Source organism: Phocoena sinus, chromosome 2, assembly GCF_008692025.1.
Source record: "Phocoena sinus isolate mPhoSin1 chromosome 2, mPhoSin1.pri, whole genome shotgun sequence".
NCBI lineage: Eukaryota > Metazoa > Chordata > Mammalia > Artiodactyla > Phocoenidae > Phocoena > Phocoena sinus.
The window spans coordinates 71,316,920-71,342,425 of NC_045764.1; the positions used below are offsets into that span (position 1 = coordinate 71,316,920).

A 25,506-nucleotide genomic window follows, 5' to 3' on the forward strand; every position below is an offset into this window, starting at 1 on the left:
CCGACCCTCGCGGACGCACCGAGCTGCCTGGCCTCTGCGCTGAAAGGTGAGGGCTGCACGGTAACTGGGTGTTCTTAGAATCTAGGCTTCCCACCCCCATCCATTGTTAAATCCCAGTCTCTTTTCCCGTTCTCCTGCAGCCTGGCCCAAACACTCCTCCACTGAGCACTCCTCCCCCACCTACTCTTGCCTCCCGCGCTAGGCCTGGGGGGCGGGGCGAGGGCTCCAGGCTGCGCGAGAGTTCCGCCCAAGTCCCGCGAGACTCGCCGGCCGCCGCCGCTGCTGCTGCTGCTGCTGCTGCCGCTGCCGCCGCCGCCGCCGCCGACGCCGCCGCCGCCGCCTCCGCCTCCTACGTCTTTCCCTTTGACAAGTCGCCGCTGCTGCAGCAAAGATAAAGGACGCGACCACCGCAGCCGCTGCCGAGCCTGGTTCGGGTCGCCGGAGCCGCGCCCCACCCCCGCCAGCTCTGGAGCCGCGTATGGTAACGCCTTCTCTTCTGTCCTGCAGGCCGCCTGTGCGTGCGCCCCGCTGGCCCGGCAAGGCCAGCCGGAGCCGTTCGGGGGCCGCCGCCGAAGGGGGCCACCGGGGTCCTGGGTGGGAGGCAGGCAGAGGCCTGAGGAAGCCCTCCCGGCGCGGTGCGGCTCCTCGGCCCCTGAGGCCTCTCGCTGCCCGGGCGGCTACAGAGCCGCGTTAGAAGCCGAGCGGCTGGCCCGAGAGGGCGGAGGAACCCGCCCCTCTGGCGGCTTGCTGTATCAGTCCACGGGCCTCGGGGGTCGCGTCTCTGACCTCCCCCACTCCTTTATCTGCTAACGAGAGTCCCGCCCCCCACCGGGGCTCGGACCGCGGGGTGGGGTGGCTGCCCGACTCTATTTCGGGATCCGAGGAGAGCCGCGACCCGGGTGCCCCCCGTCACCCTCCACCTTTGGAGGGGTGGAGGTTGGGACGACGTGTCTTTCCCTTTTGCTCTGCTTTTTGGGTGGGGGCAGCTCATGATCTGGTAAACCTTTCTTCAAATCTTCTGCCTTTATAAAATAACAATTTATAAAGCTTTTGCTACTGGGAGGGGAGACGAGATGCATTGTTAAGTCTCTGGGGTGAGATGAGGAGGATGATGACTGAAGCTGTCTCAGGGAACATAGTGAAACCTTTCCTGTGATGGGTGGCAGGTTCTTGGGAGACACAGGAGGACCGGAGCTGGTACGATTTCTCCCAGGAGGTTATGTAAAAGACATGCTGTGCATCCTAGAGAGCTGTGAAACACAGGGACAGAATTTTGCTTTAATTTAACAATGGTTTCTATAATGCAGTAGAAAATATGGATACTCAGAATAATAGGAATACCAAATCTGAACACACTGACCCATCCTCGTAATTCCATTTCCAGAGGTAGCATTTCATGGTTAACATTTTGGTGTATTTCCTAACAGACACTTAATTTTTTCAAATAGTTTTTGGCTCATCCTTGACTGGGACTTCCCCATTCTATACATGTTGGAAAAATGATTTGTTTTATTTGAGTCACTTCTTTGACCTGCTTGATTAAAACTGGTTACTTGTTCGTTAGCACGGGCTGTACTCTGTCATCACTATCTCTTTCATTGGGCCCTCTTCCAAAATGATTATTAGCTAAATGCTTTTAAAAAAAGAAAACATTAAAAATTATTATTTACTTGGATCTAGGACATATGTGTCTTTACAGTTCTGCCTGTGGTGGGTGCTGTAAAGGAGTAGTATTTGTGGAAAGCAAATAAACTTTGATTATTATGGTGGGAAGAAACCTGTTTACTTCAAGGCTTTATAAAATTGGCTCCCATTGGTTATTTTTAGACCCGAATCATTATGTGGCATTGTTTGTTTCCTAGTGCTTTTGTGATTGGGATGGGATGGGATAGGATGGACATTGATTATGTAGATTTCTATAGTGTGTGTTTATACAAGCAAAATTGAGTGTCCTTGGTACCTGTGTGCATATATATGTACACACATGTGTATTAAGCACCTGTACGCATTCATAAATCTTGGAAGTGAGTTAAAATTTATTGTTATATTATTTGAAGAAAGAAAGCATTAGGTAGGGCAAAGTATAGTCTTGCAATATTTCCCCCAAATCACATGACAGTTTTATATGGCAGAATGAGACATCTAGGGAGGTTGAAAATCTGGAGGCTTTTAAAAATAGGATAGATTGTCATCTATCTGGGGTTGTCATTGGAATGACCTATTAAGGCCTCTTGTAATTCTAAACTTTTATGAATTTTGCTTTCCCTAAGGTTCTTATCACTTTGCTTCTTAAATTTCTAGTCATGCTGTTTGCTCGTGACACTTACCCATTCATTTGCTCGTCATGTATTCCACTCCCAATGCAGGCATCGTGGTGGTGCGTGGAGGAGAAAGCAAATGTAAACATGTCACTTAATCTGTTTATTAATATAAACATCTGAAAATCTTATTTGATAAAAGGAATTTCAGAAGACTTGTTGATTAGGCTGGGTTGGTTAGTAGAGGATGCAAATAATAAATACAGTACAATTCTAATGTCCCAAGCATTTTTTCCCAAAAAAGACGAAATTACTCAATATTTGAAATTAAAAATAAAAGACTGCATACATTGAACAGCTGATTTTTTTAAAATTCAGATTTTCAGAACTTAAAATAACAATGATGATGACTTTGTAGTTTAGGGTGTGGAGAGAAGTTTGTATTAGGATAAAAGCAAATTGACTTGAGAAAAAACCATGAATTTTATGGTTGGACGACTATGTGATAATAAGTAACAAACTTACTATAATCTATTGACAGTTTTTTATGTAAATAAAACTTTGGCTTAACAGACAAATGAAATATGTTATTTTGGGCACATACTACAGATTATCACGATATTGAAAACATAAAAAAAAATTGGTTGTTTTAAAAGAAGTTTGCAAAGCCAGTAAAGTTGCAACAGCAGCAAATTTTTTTTGAATAAAAAAGGCAGAAGGTATAAAAAACATAACGTAGGTAATTTACTTTTTAGATGCCTGATCTGGTTTTTATGATTTTAGTTTGTTCTGCTGTCACTTACTAGACCCTCTAAATTAATGGGAATATTAAATTCCAGATGAGATCCCTGAGCAAGGGAATAAGACATTCGCATAAGGTGATCGATTGATGGATTTTATTTATTTTTAACTTTATTTTGAAATAATGTTAGACTTACAGAAGCGTTGCAAAGACAGTACAGAGAGTTCCTATACACCATTCACATAGCATCCTCTATTGTTGAAAACTTACATAACAATGATCAAACCCAGGAAATTCGCATTGGTGAAATATTAACTAAACTACAGACTTTATATGAATGTCACCAGTTTTTCCCCAATGTATTTTTTTTTTTTTTTCTCTTCCAGGATCTAATCCAGGATCCCACATTGCATTTAGTTGTTATATCTTCCTAGTCTTATCTACAATCTGTGACAGTTCCTCTGTTTTTCCTTGTCTTTCATGACCTTGACACTTTTGATGAGTACTAGTCGGTTATTTTGTATAATATTTCTCATTTTGGGTTTGTCTGATGTTTTTCTCATGATTAGATTGAGGTTCTGTATGTTTGCAAGAAAACTACAAAAGGGATGTGTCTTCAGTGCATCATACTAGAGGGTACATGGTGCTGATATGTCTTATTGCTAGTGATATTTTAACCTTGATTGCTTTATTAAGGTGAACTCTGCTGTATTCTCCTCTATAAAGTTACTATTTTTCTTTTTGTAATTGATACATATCTTAAGGGACATACTTTGAGACTATGCAGGTAGTTTCTCCTCAAACTTTCTCCCCCTGATTTTAGCAACCATTGGTGGATGTTGTCTGCAACAGTTATTACTGTAGTATTTGCCTACTGGTGATTTTGTTATTTCCCTCGTTCCTTTTACATTTATTATTGGAATTCTTCTGTAAGAAAGAGATGTCCCTTCCTCATTTATTTGTTAAATTATTTATTTTTATAAGTATGACTTCATAGATATTTATTTTATTCTACAGATTCTACTTCAATAGTATCATTATCTTATTGCTCAGATTCTTCCAGTTTTGGATATTAGGAGCTCTTTTGGGTTGTCCTCCACCCTTTTTTGAGCACTTCCTTATATTCTGGCACCACAGGCTATATTCCATGCTGATCTTGTATTTTTCCTTGTACCTGTCCTGAAATCAACTACTACTCTAAGGAGATCTGGTTCCTTTTATTGGAGAACAGAATTTAAATCAAGATCTGAATGCTAGGTATGCTCACTGGGGTGTCATTGCTCCTAGGCCCTCAGAGGACAGAGCTAGGAGATATATGTATATATACTAACCTGCTCACACATGCTAGCAGACACACACACACACACACACACACACACACACTTATTTCTGTATTTGTCTTTCTCTATATTTTAAAAACCATATTTGAGTTCATATTAATATCTTGTATTCCAGTCCGACACCACAAGGTTCATTCCAACCTTTTCTTTTTATATATTTATTTAATTAATTTTTATTGGCTTATGGCTGCTTTACAATGTTGTGTTAGTTTCTGCTGTACCAACTGTTTCTTATTTGTAACTTTTCCTGACAGTGAGAAACCTGCCTCTCATTATCTATAATACTGTATACTAATTTATTTGTTCAATTTTAGAATGCACATCAAGTAGTGACCGATTGCTAACCCTTATGAGAAACATATTTACCAATGAGTGCAGTATTTGTATACATGTTTTTTTTTCTTGTCTTTAGCCTTACAGTATCTAGTCAACATACTGTTTTTCAAAGTTACTTAGGTTAATTCTTTTGTTCCTCACTTCCTTTAGTGTGGTTATATTATTCATCTGTAATGCAGTTCTCATTCTTTGTATCCTATTTTGGGTTCCTCCAATTCTGGTTGATTTTATTTCTTTTGGTATATGAAACATTACTGCTACTAAACATTACATTAAAAAACATATACTCGGGGCTTCCCTGATGGCGCAGTGGTTGAGAGTCAGCCTGCCGATGCAGGCGACACGGGTTCGCGCCCCAGTCCGGGAAGATCCCACGTGCCGCGGAGCGGCTGGGCCCGTGAGCCATGGCCGCTGAGCCTGCGCGTCCGGAGCCTGTGCTCCGCAATGGGAGAGGCCACAACAGTGGGAGGCCCGCGTACCGCAAAAAAAACAAACAAACAAACAAAAAAAACATATACTCATAATTGTCACTCCTTATTCCTACTACCCTATTCCCATTCCCTTCCCTCCCCCTTTTCCCCACCTGTTTTCCATGCCCTTAGGTAACCAGCTTCTTTAGTTTCTCTTTTATCCTTCCATTATCTTTTACACAGATGAACAGATTGTGTTTTTTTTGTATTCCTTTTTTTTTGCATGCAGTTTTTTAAATTGAGGTACAATTCACAAAACACAAAGCTCACCCTTTTGAAGTGTACAAATCATTGTTTTTTAGTCTATTCATAAGGTTGTGCAACCATCACCACTACCTAATTTTAGAACATTTTCATTATCCGGAAATGAAACCCTGTATTCATTAGTAGTCACTTCCTATTCCCCCTTCTCCAGCCACTAGTAACCATACTTTCTGTTTGTATGAATTTGTCTATTCTGGACATTTCATGTAAATGGAATCATATGATATGTGGACTTTTGTGCCTGGCTTCTTTCACTTAACATAATCTTTTCTATGTTCATCTGTGTTATAGCGTGTGTCAGTACTTCATTCTTTTTATGGCTGAATAATATTCCATTGTATGAATATACCACACTTTGTTCATCCATGCATCAGTTGCTGGACATTGGGTTTTTCTTTTTTCTTTTTTGGCTATTATGAACATTCAGGTACAAGTTTTTATGTGGATGTATGTTTTCAATTCCCTTGGGTATATACCTAGGAGTGGAATTACCGGGTCGTATGATAACTTTTTGAGGAACTGCCAAACTCTTTTTTCCATTCCCTTCTTTCTTATATGAAGAGTGGCATGTTATAGATACTTTTTGCACCTTTTTTTCAACTTACTGATATGTCCTGGAAATCACCCCAACAGTTCATTCTTTTGAAGAGATAGTCTTTTGATATTCTCCATTCTTTTTTTTAAAAAATTAAAAATTTTTGATTTATTTATTTTTTGGCAGCACCATGTGGCTTATGGAATTTTAGTTCCCTGGCCAGGGATCTAATCCAGGTCCCAGTAGTTAGAGCGCTGAGTCCTAACCAGTGGATCACCAGGGAATTCCCAGATATTCTCCATTCTTTTTTACAGCTGTATAGCACTCTACTGTGTAGATGTATCCTAAGTTATTCAGTCATTCTTCTATATGTGAGCACTTAGGTTGTTTCCTATATTTTGCAGTTATAAACAAATTTGCAGTAAGTGACCTGTGAATATATATTTTTGTAGTGTAAGAGATGTATCTTGAAGGTAGATTCCTGTAAGTGGGATTGCTGGGTCAAAAGTTCTGTGCATATGTAGTTTTGTTAGGTATTGCCAGATTTTCCTCCAGGAGTGTTGTAATACTTTGCGTTCCCACCAGTAATGTATGGGAGCACCTGTTTTCACCACAGCCTTACCAACAGAATGTGTTGTTGTGCTTTTTAATATATTTTTTTTTTTGCCAGAGATGAGTGATTTAAAAAAATGCCCTGCAGTCATTTCAGTGACTGGAACCCATCGTGGAAGGGCACTTAATGCCTGCTGTTGGCAGGTTCTTTTTCTTTTCTTTTTTTTTTTCGGTCGCGTTGGGTCTCCATTGCTGCATGCGAGCTTTCTCTAGTTGTGACGAGCGGGGGCTGCTCTTCATTATGGAGCACGGGCTCTAGGCGTGCGGGCTTCAGTAGTTGTGGCTCTAGGGCTCTAGAGCGCAGGCTTAGTAGTTGTGGCTCACGGGCTTAGTTGCTTCGTGGCCTGTGGGATCTTCCTGGACCAGGGCTTGAACCTGTGTCCTCCGCATTGGCAGGCGGATTCTTAACCACTGCGCCACCAGGAAAGCCCCGTTGGCAGGTTCTTATAGCTTGAAAATGAAATATATTGTCCACTAATACTGTACTGATGACATGTAGGTTATTTTGTGCAGGGGAAATTGACTAGAAGGCAATTTCCGATCTAGCCAGAATTGCTCATTTGAAACTTTTTGCATTTAATGGAGTTGCTGCATTGATTCATAATACCCGTGCTCTGAAATACTTGTGGAGTTTAACAAAGGATAACTGAAATTGTAAGGAGAATATTTTTTCCTCTAGAGTATGTATGAGATAGTAATTATTGGTTCACATTGTATGCTAGTTATTTTGAACAGGACATACAGTACATATTGACACTATGGTATGGTAGTTATTTGAACAGTAATGGCTTTATCTGGAATCTGTTTTATTTCCATAAGAAAGAAGGCCAGTCTTAAGGAAGAAGAAATCGAGAGTTTAAAGTTCTGGATTAGGATAATCCTATCAGATTTTAGTGGTGCCAAGAAACTAAGACAACATGAAAAACATCTCCATCTTACAAGGTAACAGGTTCTGCTCAGGGAGGCTGGAAATTTAGGTTCTTTCACCAAAAAGGACATTGTTCCAGGTGCTTGGAACACATTAATGAAAAAACAAATATTCTTGCACTGGAGGAGCTTATATTCTAGTGTTTTTCTATTGAATTGATGTTCTCAGGAAAACAGATGATGAGTGCTGATTGTGAGTAGAATCAGCAGAGGTCTGGTGTATTCTTACAATCACCTTTAGTGGTATAAAACCCTCAAATAACACTTTATTTTACTGGTTACAAAGCAAAGCCATGAAAAGGTTTCCACAAGATGGTAACTTATGTTGTTCACCAATCTTTTTTTCTCTCATTTTAAGTGATTCCTACCACTAGTAGTAGTAGTAGTAGTAGAATAATAACAATAGAATAATAGTATATATAGTATAGTTTTTTTCTCATCTGGGGTTCCATGAGAGAACTAAACCCTAATGTTCTAGGACATTTGAGCATTAATTGTATGTGAAGAATAAACTTCTCTCCAGTGCACCTAGAGTGGCACTAGTTACCTGCTGTCCTTGGGAGAGTTGAAAAAGATTCATTCCAATATTCATTTCAAGTTCTATGGTTCAGATGATGAAACCGGTTGAGAAAGGTCATAGTCATTATAGTTAATTAGATATTTTGTTTGTTTGTTTGTTTTTCTAACTTATTACCACTTACTAGTAGAGTGATGTTGGATAAGTTTTTATCTCTTAGCCTATTTTCTGATCTATAAAATGGGAATGATGATAGTTGCTACCTCATAGGGCTCATGTGAAGATTAAACAAAAATGTTTTTCCCATCTACATTTATCCGTTTCTATGGCTTTAAGAACTATCTGAATGTTCACTGACTTCCACATTTATATCTTCAGCCCTGACCCCTTTCCTGAGGTACAGTGTCATAGTTCATCTGCTTATTCCATATCTCATTTGGCTGTCTAAAAGGCTTCTCAAACTAAATTTGCACAACACAGAAGTTGTGATTCCTGTCCTCACCATTTCCTCCCAATGTGCCCTTAGTAAATGGCAGGACCATTTACCTAGTCACTCAGGCCAAAAGCCTAGGTGTCACATGTGATTCGTTTCTTTTCTTTATACCCTATAATCAGCCCATCAGCAAATCCTCTTGGTTCTGTCTTTTGAATATATTTCTAATGTGATCAGATATCATCATCTCTACCTTATTATTCTGGTCTAAACCACCATCATGTCCTGGTTAGATAATTACAAGAGTCTCTTAACTGTTTTCCCTGTTTTCTCACTTGACCTCCTACAGTCTATTCTGCCGTTTCACAGCTAGAATGATCTTTTTAACTGTTCATCAGATAAGCCACTCCTCTATTTAATACTTTATAATGACTTCCTTTTATAATTAAAATAACAGGCAGATTCCTGGCCATGGCCTGTAAAGTCCTCCATGATGTAGTCCCTGTCTCCTTCTCTCTGTTCACTCCACTTCTGCTACACTGAACTTTGCTGTGTTCTTTGATCATGCCAGGTGCATTCCCAGGGCTTAATACTTGTTCTTGCTCTGTTCTTCCCTCAGGTCTTTGTACTGCTTGCTCCCTCACGTCATTCAAGTGTCTGCTTAAAAAGGGGTTCAGAGAGTCTACCTCTTTAGAGATCTCCAGTGAACACACTATACAAACTAGTGATCACCTTGCCCCTAATTTCTCCTTGTCTCTCTTGCTTTATTTTTTTATAGTACACTTTCTGAAATTTAATGATTTATTTGTCTACTTGTTTATTACTTGTCTTCCTCACTGGAATGTAAACTCTGTGAGAGCAGGAACTCCATAACCTGTTCATTCCAGTGCCTAGAAAAGTCCCTGACACATAGTAAGCCAGAGATGCAGCTCTAGGTAGTTGTCTGTGGAGTGAAGTTATCTCTAAATTAGATTAAGTGATTCTACCTTTTTAAGATTTTAAGACACAGAAGAACTATTAAATCAGTTAAGCAATGCTGTGAATTTTTTGCATTAGACACTCATATGTGAAGTGTTAAGATTTAGAATTTATAACATTATCAGGAGCATATAATCAAATATGTGCTAAGTAATATTTAAAAAATAAGCTTGGAGTGTAGCTCTTGTGTTTGTTGCAGTGTTTAACATACTTTGGTTGTCCTCTAATTATATGTTAATGTAATAATAATATTTCCTCTTGCTCTGGCAAGCTATTTTTCCTCACTCTAAACTCTTGATTTAAAGTCTCCGTTGATCTTGATTTTTTGGGGAGGGATATGTTATTATCCAAGCTTTTTTTTTTTAAACTTAATATAGTAGGATTTATAGAAGCCCTTTTAAATTTTGCCATTTTAGAAGACCTTTCCTGTTAGTCACTATACAAAACTGTTCATGGGAAGTTTTATGTGATACAATTCAAAAAACAGCTTTGCCAACTGATAGTAGTAGAAAGCTAGGATAGCCTAGGAATATTATATTATCTATGTGTTAATATAATTTAAAAGCATGTGGGGCCCAGTATCTTTTATATAAAGTATCATTGAACTTTCTTATACAACTAAACATCCAGTGATATATTGATACATTGAAATTTTATCGGTAATATGGTCATAGTTTGACTTCTTAAAATTGCTCATTCTTTTGAAAAGAAGGAATGACGACGAATGATGGAGAGATTTATGTAATTTAGTGAAGGTGGTGTGGTGGAGTGGCCAGATGCACAAATAAAGTAATAATATTCGGTAACACTTACTGAGCATTTATTGTGCACCAGGCATTATTCTAAGAACTTTATTGTATAAATAATATTAAATCTGGTTGAATTGTTTATTATTTAAGCCACATTTATTTTGTAGATAGGAAATTGAAGCACAGAAAGGTAAAGTAACTTGCCCAGGATCACATAGCTAGTAAGTGGTAGAGCCTGGATTAGAATTCAGAAACAAAGGCAGGTGTTGGTGGAAACTGTGGGAGGCAGAGCGTGGAAATGGCCAGCCTCAGTGTGATGGTTTTGTCTGATCTAAAATCCCATCCACATAATGTCGTTTGGGCAGGACCATTCTACATAGGTGTTCAGAAACTCATGTTGACAGTGAGACAGACTTTGAGGTGTCACATGTTGCTTTGACTTCTTAAAGAATGTTTCTAGTTTTCTTCTGCCAAAGAAGGGTAATAGATGTTAGAAGAGAACAACAATTGGAATAAGGATTGAACGTTGCTATAGAAAGGTGAATGTTAGTGAATCTTTATACCCTGAAATAAGTTTTTCTTGGTAGACCTTGAAACAATGATATTAAGTAGCAAGTTTAGTCTGCAAACTGTCTAGAGTGCAAACAAGTAATGAAATAATAATGCCTTATATTTGTATATAGCCTTTCAGTTTTCAAAGTAGTTTGGTAAACATTTTCCCAATTTATCTTCATAACACCTCTGTGGGATAGGCAGGGTAGATATTCTGCCATTTGATAAGATTCCACAGAGGAGAGAGGTAGCTGCCTAATAAACAAGCCCTTGAATAACCTCTAGTTGCTAGACCCTCTTTTATGAAGGTTCTATTCATAAAGGAAGTTGCTATTCCTTTGCAAAACTGCCAGCGTGTAAGTGGTGGACTTCTGCATTGTATGGTGTTATGGGCTTGATCTCTTAAATTAGTGATTGGAAAGTTGCTTAATCTGGAGGCAGAACATACTTGGCATGATGAAAGGGCAAAGATGGCCTGTTGTAATTGGCATGTTCTTAGTGTTATTCTTAAAGCCTAGGCATTTTTGAGAAATATAATTCAGATTAAAGATATAAAATTTAAGATTAAAATATAAATTAAAAATATAATTACAATACTGTTTTGATCTTTTTTAAACCAATATTTTTCACTAAGACCTTTTACAGTTAGGCTGTAGTAATATTGATGCTGTTTTGATTGCATTGTAGATTAGCATAGGGGTGGGGCACTTTGCTTTTTTAAAGTCAAAAAGAGAGTTTGGTAGCTTCTGAAAAGAATCATGTAATGTGTGGCAGTAGGGAAATGCTGATAAAAGTTTAGTATCACCTGTCACCTGTTTCCCCTGTTCATTTTGAAACTATTCTGAATTGCTTTGGTTAATTTAAATTAGTCTGAGATACGAAGAGGAATTTTTCAAAACTCTTTAAAGATACGCTGTATAAAGGAATAAAGTCAGATGCAAATTCACAGAATCATTTCACTTTAAAGTAATTCATGATTGACAAAACGTGACATTGTTTTGCAAAAATCTAAAGAATTGCTGAATGTTTTGTATTTTTAAGTTGTAGCTTTCAGTTCTCAGTGATATTCTCCCTTTCCATGGTACTCTCTTGTAACTGCCTCCATATAACCAACCCCTCCCTCTTGGTCTGCCTTCTGTTGGTTTGGCTCTTTATTTCAGAGTAGGAAGGCAGGAAAGAGTTCTTGTACACAAGATAAAACTAGTCCTGTTTGGAGCTCAGTGAGCTGGAGCACTTATGCAGTATGTCTGCTGACGATAAACTCCAGAAGTACCATAAGCCCACAGGAGTAGAAAGATAGCGATGACTCTGCAATATTGTCTGCAACTTAAATAGAAATTAAAAAAAATCATAATTAAACTATATTTTTTTCATGGAAAGCCATAAATTAGCTAGATATTGTTAACAGACTTGTAAATAAGAGTTAATTACATAGGAGAGTTTAGTATGTTGAGTGTTAGTGAAATTCTTGTCAAATGATTTCTTTTAGTACTTTATAAACATGATTTGTTCATAGTAAACTTAAACTCACTTATGCTTAACTGTGCATTAATCTATTATGGGAATATGTAGAGGCTATTTGCAGTCCTAGGTAGGTAATTCAATTCCCAGACAGTGTTTTTTTTTAAAATCTTTTTTATTACAAAGTATTTTAAACATATATTAATATAAAAGTAGAAAGGATAGTTTAAACAGCTCCTATGTACCCATCATTGAGCCTCCAGAATTATTATAGACAGTATTATTTTCTCTATATTTCTATCACCACTACCCCACTCCCAACTCTGGACTTTTTTGAACCATATCCGAGACATATTTAATTTGTAAATTTCAGGTATTTCAGTATGGATCTTTAAAAGATAGTCACTCTCTCTTCTTTATAAAATAAGCATAATACCATTATCTTACCAAAAAATTTTATAGCAAGTTCTTAATATCAAATATGTAATCAGGTTTCATATTTTTCTGATTGTTTTATACACACACAGTTTCCTTGAAGTGGGATACAAATAAGGTCCATACTTTACAATTGTTTGTCTTGTATATTAAATCATTTTTAATCTTGAGACTCTCCTTCCATCTTTCTTTTTTTCTTAAAATTTTTTGCTAAAAGAAACCAGGTTTTTGAGAAGTTTCCAATAGTTTCATTTTGATGATTGCATCTCTGTACTGTAATGTCATTTAACATGTTCTGTCTCCTGAATTTCGTGTAGTAAATTGATAGAATTCATCAGATTTTTTTTTTTCTTTTGGTAAGAGTACTTCATAGGAGGAATTTGTGTTTCCATCAGGAGGTATGTAAGGTCTTGTCATCTCTCTTTGTGACGTTTGCAGCTGTTGATGATCATTGCTTTGATTTACTAATTCATCAGGGATTGCAAAATAGTGAAATCCTATTGTTCATGTATTAGATGGTGTTTTTTAGGATAGTTCTTCAACAGTGTAAATTGTATATTTACGGCCTTGTATTTATATCAGAACTGGTTCTGGGATGATTTGACAGTGTTCTGTAGTGAATTCCTTTAAAAAGGGAAGAGCACAAGTTTTTATTATTGAAAATTCAGAAAAAACTTGGGAATATTGAATAACTAGAGTTGTTTAAAGGACATTTGGCCAATAAATAGCTGAACATCTCATCATGAGATAACAACTTGTCACCTAGCATATGTAGCTGGTCATTGGTGTTTGTTCTTTTACGGTCAGTGTTCATATTCACAAATTTCAAAAAGTAATTTGTACAAGGCAGCAGTTATTAGGTTTTTGAGTTGGATTTCTCAGTGTGAATTTGAGAACAGGCTTTGTGTGTGAATCAGATTTAAGAAATATTAAGTTTATGTAACATAGCATATTTTGTATTAAAAGTTGTCAACTAGAGCAGCAGCATTTCCCAATGTAGCGCCTTGACAAAAGCGTTTTAGGGTCAAATAAACTTGGTAAACACTGTGCACTTTTTCCTCTCTTGGAACGTAATATAGTACATACTAGCATGTAAAAGACCTACAGTAAAGGAACCTGTTTAACATTAACTCAGCATTTTCCAAATTTATTTGATCACTGAACCTTCGCCCTCTTCCCCCATAACATCTAGAAGAACTAGTGGAACAAATTTTCTAGGGAAACACATTTTGGGAAATGTTGGATTAGAGGGTTTGAACAGAGAATAAAGAAAAATGTCCAATGATGATGAGTGTGTATGACTTCACTACAATGATGTGGAGAAATTTTTGATAAGCAAATAATAAGAAGACATTTTTTTCAATGAGAAAAAAAGTAAGAGGCGAATGTTGGTTGTTTGTTTGATCTTAGCCTGTAAGCATTATACTTTTAGAGAAGCAATGTTAGAAAAAGAATTCAGTCACATATAACATTAACTATATGCCAGGCACTGTTTTCAGTCCTTTATATATAATTTGTAATTTGTTTAATCTTTACAACAAACTTACCCAGTAGGTACATTGTTGTTATCCCAATTTTGCAGATAAGGAAATTGAGGCACAGAGGGATTAAGTAGTTCAAGGTTACACTGCAGTGTTGGTGATAACAGCAGAGCCAGAATCTGGACCTAGGCACCTGGCTCCAGAGTCCTGTGCATAGCTACTACTCTACACTGCAAGATGTGGCAGATGGAGATCATGAAATATAAATTAGATTAAGAGGGGATATAAAGTCTGTTTGGAAGGACCATACATATTTTCTTTAACTTTCAGGCAGTCAGGGCCTACCAGAAGAATGTGGAGAGCTGACTGTATCCCAGTGAAGATAGAAGACATGGAGACCTGGGAAGTGTTATCAGTAAAAAAAGGTACACCTCTTGAAGACATAAATTAGTTGTGAGTAGAAGTCTGAGTTAAGAGGACACTGTCAATACCAGAATTTCAGATGTAGAAGGGAATCGGAGCTTACTTTATAAGACCCCCTCATTTTATATATGAGATCAGAGGTTACATAGTTTGTCCATGTGCTTGTGGTAGTAATCATAGCTCACATGAGTATATTTCATTAAAACACTTTCATGTAGATTCTTGTTTGATCCTCTAAACAATCCTGGAAGGTAGGTAGGTTCTGTATTTTCCACAACAAAGCTGGTTCTTGAATTTAGATATTCTGCATCCTAAAGGCTAAAATTTTCTATACTATTTCACATTGCCTCAGTTCTTAATGAATAACATATATTAAAGAAGACTAGTGCATGCTTTTGAAATGAGATGAGGACTTGGGTCAGAAAGAAAAGCTGCATTTTAACAAATGGCAATGACTCCCTCCTAAGTGTAAAAAGTAATATATACTGGGGCTTCCCTGGTGGCGCAGTGGTTGAGAATCTGCCTGCTAATGCAGGGGACACGGGTTCGAGCCCTGGTCTGGGAGGATCCCACATGCCACGGAGCAGCTAAGCCTGTGAGCCACAACTACTGAGCTTGCGCGTCTGGAGCCTGTGCTCCGCAAAAGAGAGGCCGCCACAGTGAGAGGCCCGCGCACCGCGATGAAGAGTGGCCCCCCGCTCACCACAACTAGAGAAAGCCCTCACACAGAAACGAAGACCCAACACAGCCAAAAATAAATAAATTAATTAATAAACTCCTACCCCCAACATCTTCTATAAAAAAAAAAAAAGAGTAATATATGCTGTTGTAAAAAGTAATTTTTAGATGGTGTAGGGAAATATAAAGAAAAAAGTGAAAACTATCTCACCACACAGAGTAACTGCCAGTAATTCTCGTGTAGTTCTCCACATTTTTTCTAGATATGACATTTTTTCTTTTATATATTCAGAGAATTGTTTCAAAATTATATATGTATTGTTTTATAACCTAAAATACTGTATTCTTAGAATATTCATAGGCATTTGGTCTTTTGCCTCTACCGTAGTGAAAAGGTACATGTGGGGACAGCAGGCATAAAAGGGTAACATCTTGGGCCAACTGAGATGTATAGTCCCCTCCCCAGTACACACACTTTAATAGCTGACCTGTTAGTAACAGGGTGAATAGATAAAAAACCTGTTTGGGGTTAGATTAATTTAAGGAGGCAGTGAGTACAGCAGTCACCTCTTACCCATGGTTTCGCTTTTTTTTTTTTAAATGGGGTATAGTTGTTTTACAATGTGGTGTTAGTTTCTACCGTACAGCGAAGTGAATCAGCCATATGTATACATATATCCCCTCTTTTTTGGATTTCCTTCCCATTTAGGTCACCACAGAGCACTAAGTAGAGTTTCCTGTGCTATACAGCAGGTTCTCATTAGTTATCTATTTTATACATATTAGTGTATATATGTCAATCCCAATCTCCCAATTCATCCCACTCCCCTTTCCCCCTTGGTGTCCATATGTTTGTTCTCTACGTCTGTGTCTCTATTTCTGCCTTTCAAACAGGTTCATCTGTACCATTTTTCTAGATTCCACGTATATCCATTAAAATATTGCATATTTATTTTTTGATATTTGTTTTTCTCTTTCTGACTTGATTCACTCTGTATGACAGTCTCTAGGTCCATCCAAATCTACCCACTGTCAACCATGGTCCGAAAATATTAAATGGAAAATTCCAGCAATAAACAATTCATAATTTTTAAATTGCTCGCCATTCTGAATAACCTGACTAAATTTCCTGTGGTCCTGCTCCATCCCGTCTGGGATGTGAATCATCCCTTTGTACGGTGCTTGTGTTCAAGTAACCCTTGTTTTACTCAATAATGGCCCCAAAGTGCAAGAGTAGTGATGCTGGCAATTTGGATATGCCAAAGAAGCAGTTAAGTGCTTCCTTTAAGTGAAAAAGTTAAAGTTCTCAACTTCATAAGGAAAGACAAAAATCTATGCTGAGGTTCCTAAACTCTATGATAAGAATGAATCTTCTATCTGTGAAATTGTGAAGAAGGAAATAGGATTTTGTACTAGTTTTGCTGATGCACTTCAGACTGCAAAAGTTATGGCCATAGTGCAGAAGTGCTTAGTTAAGATGGGAAAGGCATTAAACTTGTACTGTAAGATATTTTGAGAGAGCGAAGGACCATATTCACATAATTTTTATTACAGTATATTGTTATGTATACTGTTTTATTACAGTATATGTTACATTGTTCTATCTTATTATTATTGTTAATCTTTTACTATGCCTAATTTATACATTAAACTTTATAATAGGTATGTATGTATAGGAAAAACATAATATATTTGTATTTGGTGCTATCCTCAGTTTCAGGTATCCACTGGGGGTCTTGGAACATATTCCCTGTGGATAAGGGGGGACTACTGTAGTGTAAAGCTTTATTTTATTGGTTTTTTTCTGTAGAATTTGGGATTATTGATTGTTTTGTAGTTTGATAGGGGAAAAAACTCTTTTCACACTATACTGGATTAAAAGACAAGTAACTCAGATCTCTTTAAGTAAACATTAAAAAGAATAAAATATGGGACTTCCCTGGTGGCACAGTGGTTAAGAATCCGCCTGCCAGTACAGGGGACACGGGTTGGAGCCCTGGTCTGGGAGGATCCCATATGCCGTGGAGCAACTAAGCCCATGCGCCACAACTACTGAGCCTGTGCTCTAGAGCCTGCTAGCCACAACTGCTGAGCCCGTGTGCCACAGCCACTGAAGCCCGCGCGCCTAGAGCCCGTGCTCCATGACAAGAGAAGCCACTGCGATGAGAAGCCCGTGCACCGCAAGGAAGAATAGCCTCCGCTTGCTGCAACTAGAGAAGCCCATGCACAGCCACACAGCCAAAAATAAATAAACAAATAAAATAAATTAAAAAAAAATAAAAGAATAAAGTATGGTTCTTTTGAACATTCTTATATGGGCTTTTTTAGTGAGTTTATGTGCGTGTGTGCGTCTGTATGTAACCATCTCTGATTATCAATACTGTTGCAGTGGTGGGAGGGGAAAGGAGCCTGTTGTGTTGGGTTGTGGAATGGCTTTTTGTACTTGAAGTTGGTTCTTTAGCTAATCTTGCTTTCTCTTTTCTTGACTACATCTAGTAATTTGCTTTGTTAATCATTCTCTTTGCCCAAGCAGATTTTTGACGTGATCTTATTTTCAAAATGTTTTTCTTTTTGAGGATTGGATTATATTTTATGTCTCTGTTGGTTTTAAATTGATGGTAAGGCTTATGATTTTAGCTATGCTAGTTTGTTTGCTTTTCCATATAAATTTTAAAGTAAGTTCATCTGTAGCTGCAAAAAATCTTGCTGTGATTTTGATAGTTATTGTATTAAACCTGTAGATCATTTTGGGGGAGAAATGACAATTTTATATTTAGTCCTCCAATCTAGGAACATGGCATATCCTTATTTAGAGCTCCTTTGATTTCTTTCATCTGTGATTTGCAATTTTTAGCATATAGATCCTGTACCTGTTTTGTTAGTCTTGCATCTATGTTTTTTATTTTTAAAAATGTTTAAAAACCTTTTAATCAAAGTATCATATATCTTCATAGAAGTGTACATACAGTAAATGTATAGCTTGATTAGTTTCACAGAGATGAAATTATTTTCAGATTCTGCTATTTTCTGTTAAGAGATATTCAGAGGGAGGTAGGATTCAAGATGAGGGAATAAGAAAAGCTTTCCATTTTCTCCTTTGTCAGGTCTTCATAGTTTGACTTCACTATTTTGTTGAAAGGTGAATTCTCAAAGAACATAGTCAAAGATAGTTAAGCTCATTTCCTAATCAGTTTTGCCATTTAGGTTTTTTCTGCTATAATTTACCTCCAGTCATGTTATAATAGAGATTAGCTTAGATATTTTCCTATATTTTCTGATACAAGAATTGATAACTATTTTGAAACAATGAAGAATGTGGGTTGAAGATTTAAGAGATGAAGAGGTCTGCCTTTTCATTTTTGTTCAACTCAGCTATTCCCTGCCCATTAGCTTCCTTCTGTGTAGTTTGTACAGAGCACAAGCTTAAGTAAACTTATCATCTTGCTGTCTGGGTTTTATCTTCCTTCTAAGAAGGGTAGGCAACTTAGGGTCTTTGTTTACGAGAGCAATAATCCATCCCCTGCCCTGGTCCTTTTTGAGTAAGATTCATAATTCTAACTGAGTTTATAGAGATGATATCACTATAATTACTTAATTATATTGCAAGGAAATTAAAAGTGATATTTGATTATCACAGATACTCCTAGGAATAAATGACCCTATTATGTATGCTCCATCAGGAAGGACATGGTTAAGAATAGAAAAACCATACTTATTTAACTCCTCTGTATATTTTTATTGTAAAAGATAATCTTTTTTTCTTTCCTCATTTTTACCACTGGAGCTCAGCTGTGCCTGATTCAGCTGTTTCTGCACACTGCTCCAAACTTTTATTTTGAAAGTTTCTCAAATCTATAGAAAAGTTGAAGAACAACAGTACAATAAGCACCCATGTCCTTTTCACTTAGTTTCACAGATTGTAACATTTTGCTGCAGTTGCTTTTTTTTCTTTTCTCTAAACACACACACATACACGTTTTGTTTTAAGTGAGAGTAAATTGTAGGCACCAAGGTACTCCCTCACCCCTCAAAAAAAAAAAATTCAGGTGCGCATCTCCTATAAATGACATTCTCCATTGTAACCACAATACCTGTATCAGAGCTAAGGAAGATAACTTGAATTCATTATTCAGTATGCGGTGTCTGTATTTAAATTGTTCTGTTTGTCTCCCACATATCTTTTATAACTTTTTTGTTTTTTTCTGATCCACAATCCAGTCATATTCACATATTGCTTTTGGTTTTTAAGTCACTTTAGTCTCTTTTAATCTAGAACAATCCCCTGCCTACCTCCCCTCTTTTTCAATGATACTAATTTTACTGAAGAATCTAGGCTGTTTGTCTTACATAATGTACTACAATCTGAATTTGCTGATTGTTTCTTTAAGGTTACATATTCAAGTTAAACATGAATTGGATGAACACTGTTTAGGTGGTGTGTGCTTTTTGCATCACCTCATGAGGCACCTAATGCCATTTGTTTCCATTATAGGTAATGCTAAGTTTGATCACTGATTTAAAGTGGTGGCTGTTACCAGATCACTTTATAAATGCACATTTTTCCCCTTTGTAACTAGTAATTAATCTAGGGAGTGTGGTATTTTGAGCTTGTGTGAAAATCCTCTCTCCTACAACCTTTTCACAATGGTTGTAGCGTCCATGGGAAGATTATCCTTGCCGGGATAATTCTTTTCCTTTCTTTAATGAAAAAATATTCTTAAGCAATATATGCACATGGATAGAAACCCACATGGTATAAAAGGGGTTACAGCAAAATGTATATCTCCCTTTCATTCTGTTCTCTCCACTTTCCTATTTTTTCCCAGAGTTAACAGTTTCTTGTGTATTCTTTCCAAGATTCTAAACCTCTCTAATCATGCATTCATATATATTCTCTCTCTTTTTCCTTTTTATACAAATGTTAGCATACTGCAGACTTCTCTACATCTTATTTTTTTTATTGTGGTAAAATATAGATAGCATATTTAACATTTAAATCATTTGTAAAGTGTACAATTCAGTGACATTGAATGCATTCACAATGTCGTATAACCATCATTACTGTCTATATCCAAAGCTTTTCCAGCATCCCCAACAAAAACTCTGTACCCATTAAACAATAATTCCCTCTTCCCCTCTTCCCCCAGCTCCTGGTAATCTCTAGTCTACTTTCTCTATGAATTTGCCTATTTTTGGTTCCTCATGTAAGGGGAATTGTACAATATTTGTCCTTCCTTGTCTTGCTTATTTTGCTAAATTTAATACTTTGGAGGTCCATCCAAGTTGGAACATACATCAAAATTTCATTCCTTTTTATGGCTGAGTAATATTCGACTGTATGTATGTACCACATTTTGTTTACCTATTCATCTCTTGATAGACACCAGTTGTTTCTGCCTTTGGGCTATTGTGAATAATGATGCTATGAACAGGAGTTGTTTCTGCCTTTGGGCTATTGTGAATAATGATGCTATGAACATCGATGTACAAGTATCTGCTCAAGTCCCTGCTTTCAATTCCTTTGGATATATAATCAGGAGTAGAATTATTTGGTCTATATCTTAATGTATTATTAACTTAATAAATCTTGGTTATCATTTCAGTTCAACACATTCCAGATAGTTATAGATCTTCCTTGTTCATTTTAATGATTGCCTTGAATCTCAGTGTATGTGTATTATTTATTTAACCAGTTTCTTGTTGGTGAATTTCAGATTGTTTCCCCTTTTTGTTTTTTCCTTTTTGCTATTCTAAAAAAGGCTGCGATGAATAAGATATTTCTTAGTTTAAGCAGTACCTTATTCTTGATTAAAATTGCAATGTGAAAATGTTGATTGAGCCTAGTCTCACTGAGCATACCTTCTGAATATCCTAAAAATTCATCTCCTCACAGACCCAGTACATTATAGCTCTTTTATTTTAAGCCCTTATATCTTAACTTTTGGGATATTTCTTGTGTCCTGGGCCTTCTTTTCTTCTCTTCATTCCCTTAGTATTATCCATGGCTCCTGCTGGGTAACTTTGTTATGCAGTGTTATCATACTGTATTGCAATTGCTTACATATCCTTCTCCTCATCTGGGTTCTGAGTCCTTTAGGCACACTGTGCTTTGTGTGAGATAGACTTTCCTACTATGGATACATTTTGCACATTCTTGTCAAGTTTCTAGTAGTAATAAATTAGAATACCTGTGTTAAAATTAACATATAGTTACAGAAGAAAAAACTTTTTTTTTTTTTACCATTAAAATGCCTTGTTTAATTTTTTTTTTTTAAGATGTTGGGGGTAGGAGTTTATTAATCTTTGCTGTGTTGGGTCTAAGTTTCTGTGCGAGGGCTTTCTCTAGTTGTGGCAAGCGGGGGCCACTCTTCATCGCGGTGTGCGGGCCATCGCGGCCTCTCTTGTTGCGGAGCACAGGCTCCAGACGCGCAGGCTCAAGTACTTGTGGCTCACGGGCCTAGTTGATCCGCGGCATGTGGGATCCTCTCAGACCAGGGCACGAACCCGTGTCCCCTGCATTAGCAGGCAGATTCTCAACCACTGCGCCACCAGGGAAGCCCGAAAATTTTTTTTAAATGTACAAATAGGACTGACCTTAGTTCATTAGTAAATGTGCTAGGGGTACAGCCCTTTGTTTTTTAGTTTTGTTTGTGTTTTGGGGTTTTTGTTTTGTTTTTTTAATGAAAAGATAAAAAGGTTACTTTGAAGCCAGTTAGTATTTGGTACTGTTATGTCTCTCCCTGCCTGCCCCCTGTTTCGTTTGACACCATTAGATCTTTCTAATAGTTGCTTAAGTTTTATTTTTTTCTCCTCAAAATCATATTCACATACTGATATTCTGAGATTGTGTGAGGAGCTAGCCATATTACCTGCTTCCTACATTTTTGCTATTTCTCCATTCTTTGTTTTAGGGAGCCTCATAAGAATGAGTTCTTGAAGTGTAAATTGGATGTATCATTGGCAGTTCAGTGAGGATAATTTTACCAAAAATGTTATGATTGCCATGACTTAGGCTTTAGAGGCTAGTAAATAGGTGGTTCTAAAGAAGGGGGAGGAGATTTTCTCTACAAACAATATATGATGAGGACCACTGGCCTCTTCATGCCTCTAGAAAATCTACTTTTGTTGAAGTCTATTGTCTGGTTCATGGCCACTGGTCAGCTACAAATTAAGGTATCCTGCATGTGCTGACATTACTGTTTGCATTTCTGGAATAATTGCATCTATTTGCATAACAGGTTGGTGAACTTGACAAATTGATAATTTGTTTTACTCTTTTGTTCCCAAGGGTCCTTTCATTAAAAAGTGTGTTTATGTTCTAAAAACCCCAAGGTTGATAGCAGCCATTGTTATAACTATTACACTGAAAACAATAATTAAAAGTGTAGTAAATTTGCTCATAGCTAGTTATCATAAACTTTTTGTACTAGAACATTGTATTGATTTTTTTTCTTTTTGCGGTACGCGGGCCTCTCACTGTTGTGGCCTCTCCCATTGCAGAGCACAGACTCCAGACGCGCAGGCTCAGGGGCCATGGCTCACGGGCCCAGCCGCTCTGCAGCATGTGGGATCTTCCTGGACCGGGGCACGAACCCGTGTCCCCTGCATCAGCAGGCGGATTCTCAACCACTGCGCCACCAGGGAAGCCCTTGATGTATCTTTATTTATCACTCTTTGTCAACAAGAATGACTATTTCTAATGTTAGTGTATATTCTTAACAGAATATAAAAGAAGGAATTTTTTTTTTTTTTTTTTTTTTTTTTTTTTTATGCGTTACGCGGGCCTCTCACTGTTGTGGCCTCTCCCGTTGCGGAGGACAGGCTCCGGACGCGCAGGCTCAGCGGCCATGGCTCACGGGCCCAGCCGCTCCGCGGCATGTGGGATCTTCCCAGACCGGGGCACGAACCCGTGTCCCCTGCATCGGCAGGCGGACTCTCAACCACTGCGCCACCAGGGAAGCCCCAAGAAGGAATTTTAAATAGTTCAAATTACTTCCCTTTAGGAGATATGCGGTGAACAATTAGAGACCATACAATGCAATACCTAACATTTAGTTTTCATAGTTTTCAAAGTACTTCTGTGTAAGAGAAATGGAAGTTCCAAGATAAGAAAGGTAATTGTGGGTTAAGGTTATTAGAACAGGTTTAATGGAGTGGGGGGTGGGCGGGGAGGACGTAGGATCTCAATTTGTACTGAAGGAAGTATAGGGTTTGTTAGGTAGAGAGGAAGGGGTGGGCATCCTGGGGGGGCAGCAGCGTGAGTAAAGGTGCAGAGTAGGAGTGAACACATCACAACTGAGTGATACTAAGGATTGGTAGGGATGCCTGCCTGACCAAAGCAGAGGGCTGCTGAGGAGCATGGAGTGGTTAAGATTTGATGGGTTAGAGGGAACAGGTGCTTGTGAGCCTTGGGAAGCAGAGTGAGGAATTCTAAGCCTAGGGAGCTGTATTACTGAGGGTCCTGGCAGGAAATAAGTGAACTAGTTGTAGAGATTTGGGTAGGGTTAAGGAAAGCAACAAGGGGTTGTGAAGTTCCCAAGGCCTAGCAGTGTCTGGAAGCCATTGGTACTTTTAAGCCAGAGGGGACAAGAAGAGGGTTACTGAAGCCTGATGAGAGTGGGAGTAGTGGAAGCCAAGGACCTGTGGCCATAGGGGAAAGGGTTCCAGGTGGGGAAAGAGCCAAGGGAATAACGACCCTGATTTCTTTTTCTTCTCATCCTCTAATTTCCTGCTAGTGCCTCTCGTTGGCGTGACCCAAATGGAAACTAGGGGAGTATGGGCACTATAGTCCTCAAGGTCAGCCTTAAAGGGCACAAAACAGAGCATAGAAAGTTAGAGATTAAGTTTGTTTGGGAGACTGGGGTCAAATAGAGAATGCCTAGCCCAGGACCCATTTTAAATGATTGTGAAGTTGTAAGCAGAGGAATATTATACTGAAAATTCGCTTGTAGGAAGATTTGGTTTAGTGGATTTTGAGGGTCGTTTTAAGAAGAATCTCTCTTTAGGCAGAGTTCCAGCTTGTAACAAAAAAGGCAGAATGCAATCTATTATCTGATTTATCCTTATAGACCCCATGGATAATATAATTTTTAAAATTTCTCTTGTCAACTTCTTAGACCAGAATTAATTCATCTACTGCAGAGAGTTCCTGAGCCCCTGCAGCAAAAAAGGTAGGATGCCAGTGACTTAAAGGGGCAAAAGAGGGAGCAGTACAGAGCACCAGCCTTGAAAAGCTTGCCTGGTTGTAGAGTACATGGGGCAGTGGTGATGAAGACAAGTACACAAATGATAAATCAGGCAGAGTATGACAGATGTTACAATATGTGTAAACAAAAGTGTTATCAGAGTTTAGAGGAGGAAGTGATCAAATCTGTATTGGTGAGTGTAGAGTGATTAAAACCTGAAAGGCTTCATGGAGGAAGTGACCTTTGAGATAGGCCTTTGAAGGAGAAATACGGATTTTGACAGGTAAAGATTAAATAGGTGAGGGCCATCAGTTATAGGGACTAGCATGAACAAAGGCACCGAGGTCAGAGTGTTTGGTTTGTTAAAATTAGGATGTATTTAGGGGGATTGTGGAAGATGAAATCGGAAGGCAAACTTGGCTCCCTCTGAATGGATTTAAACCCACAACAATGTCTTGTTTTCTGTTTCATAGGAAGTGGAGAGCCATTGACTTCTTTATAAATGGGTAATGAAATAATTGGTTAGAACTGAGCTTTAAGATTAATCCAGAAGTAGGTAGAATGCAGGGGAATGGGGAGACTCTTTGGGAGCCCGTTGCAGTTTCCCAGGGTAGGTTATAATGGTTGAAACAGGGTGGAGCCAGTGGAAAAATGTTAAAAGAGGCTGGGGTGTAAAGGAAAGGCCTGAGTCAAAGACCGTTCTATGGTTTTGATTAAGGGTACTTGAGTGATGTATCAGAAGGAGCTGATTTTGTAAGAATGTAGGAGGGGAGGGGAGGAGAACATTAGGAGGTAGGGAAGCTGGAAGACATTGAAGTTAATTCTGGACATGGTGAATTGAGAGTAGGCAGCACTGACATGGTGATATCCATGAGGCTTTTGGAAACAAGACCAGCATTCTGCAGGGATGCTGTCCAGGGATGTGGATTTGGGAGGTATCAATGTAGTGATGGGTTCAGCTTTAGCAATGAAGATATACAGTTGATGTAAAAAGAAAGGAAAATATTGAGAAGAAGAAGAGGAGGTCCCAGAACCTTTGGGCATTAAGTGGACAAGAGGAGGCAAGAGGTCTCCAAGTTATTGGTTTTTTTAATTTGCTTTTGTTCAGCTTTAATGAGTATAATTAACAT

At 38.2% G+C, this 25,506-nt stretch overlaps 1 protein-coding gene across 1 annotated transcript in view; it reads left to right on the plus strand.

The window, feature by feature from the left end:
* The first annotated feature begins 251 nt into the window (after positions 1-251).
* The window catches only part of HERC1 (HECT and RLD domain containing E3 ubiquitin protein ligase family member 1), a 216,611-nt gene continuing 191,356 nt past the window's right edge, over positions 252-25,506 (plus strand). Inside the window, 1 exon segment of the mRNA XM_032621703.1 lies at positions 252-481. The gene's annotated coding sequence lies outside the window, so the exon portion shown is untranslated.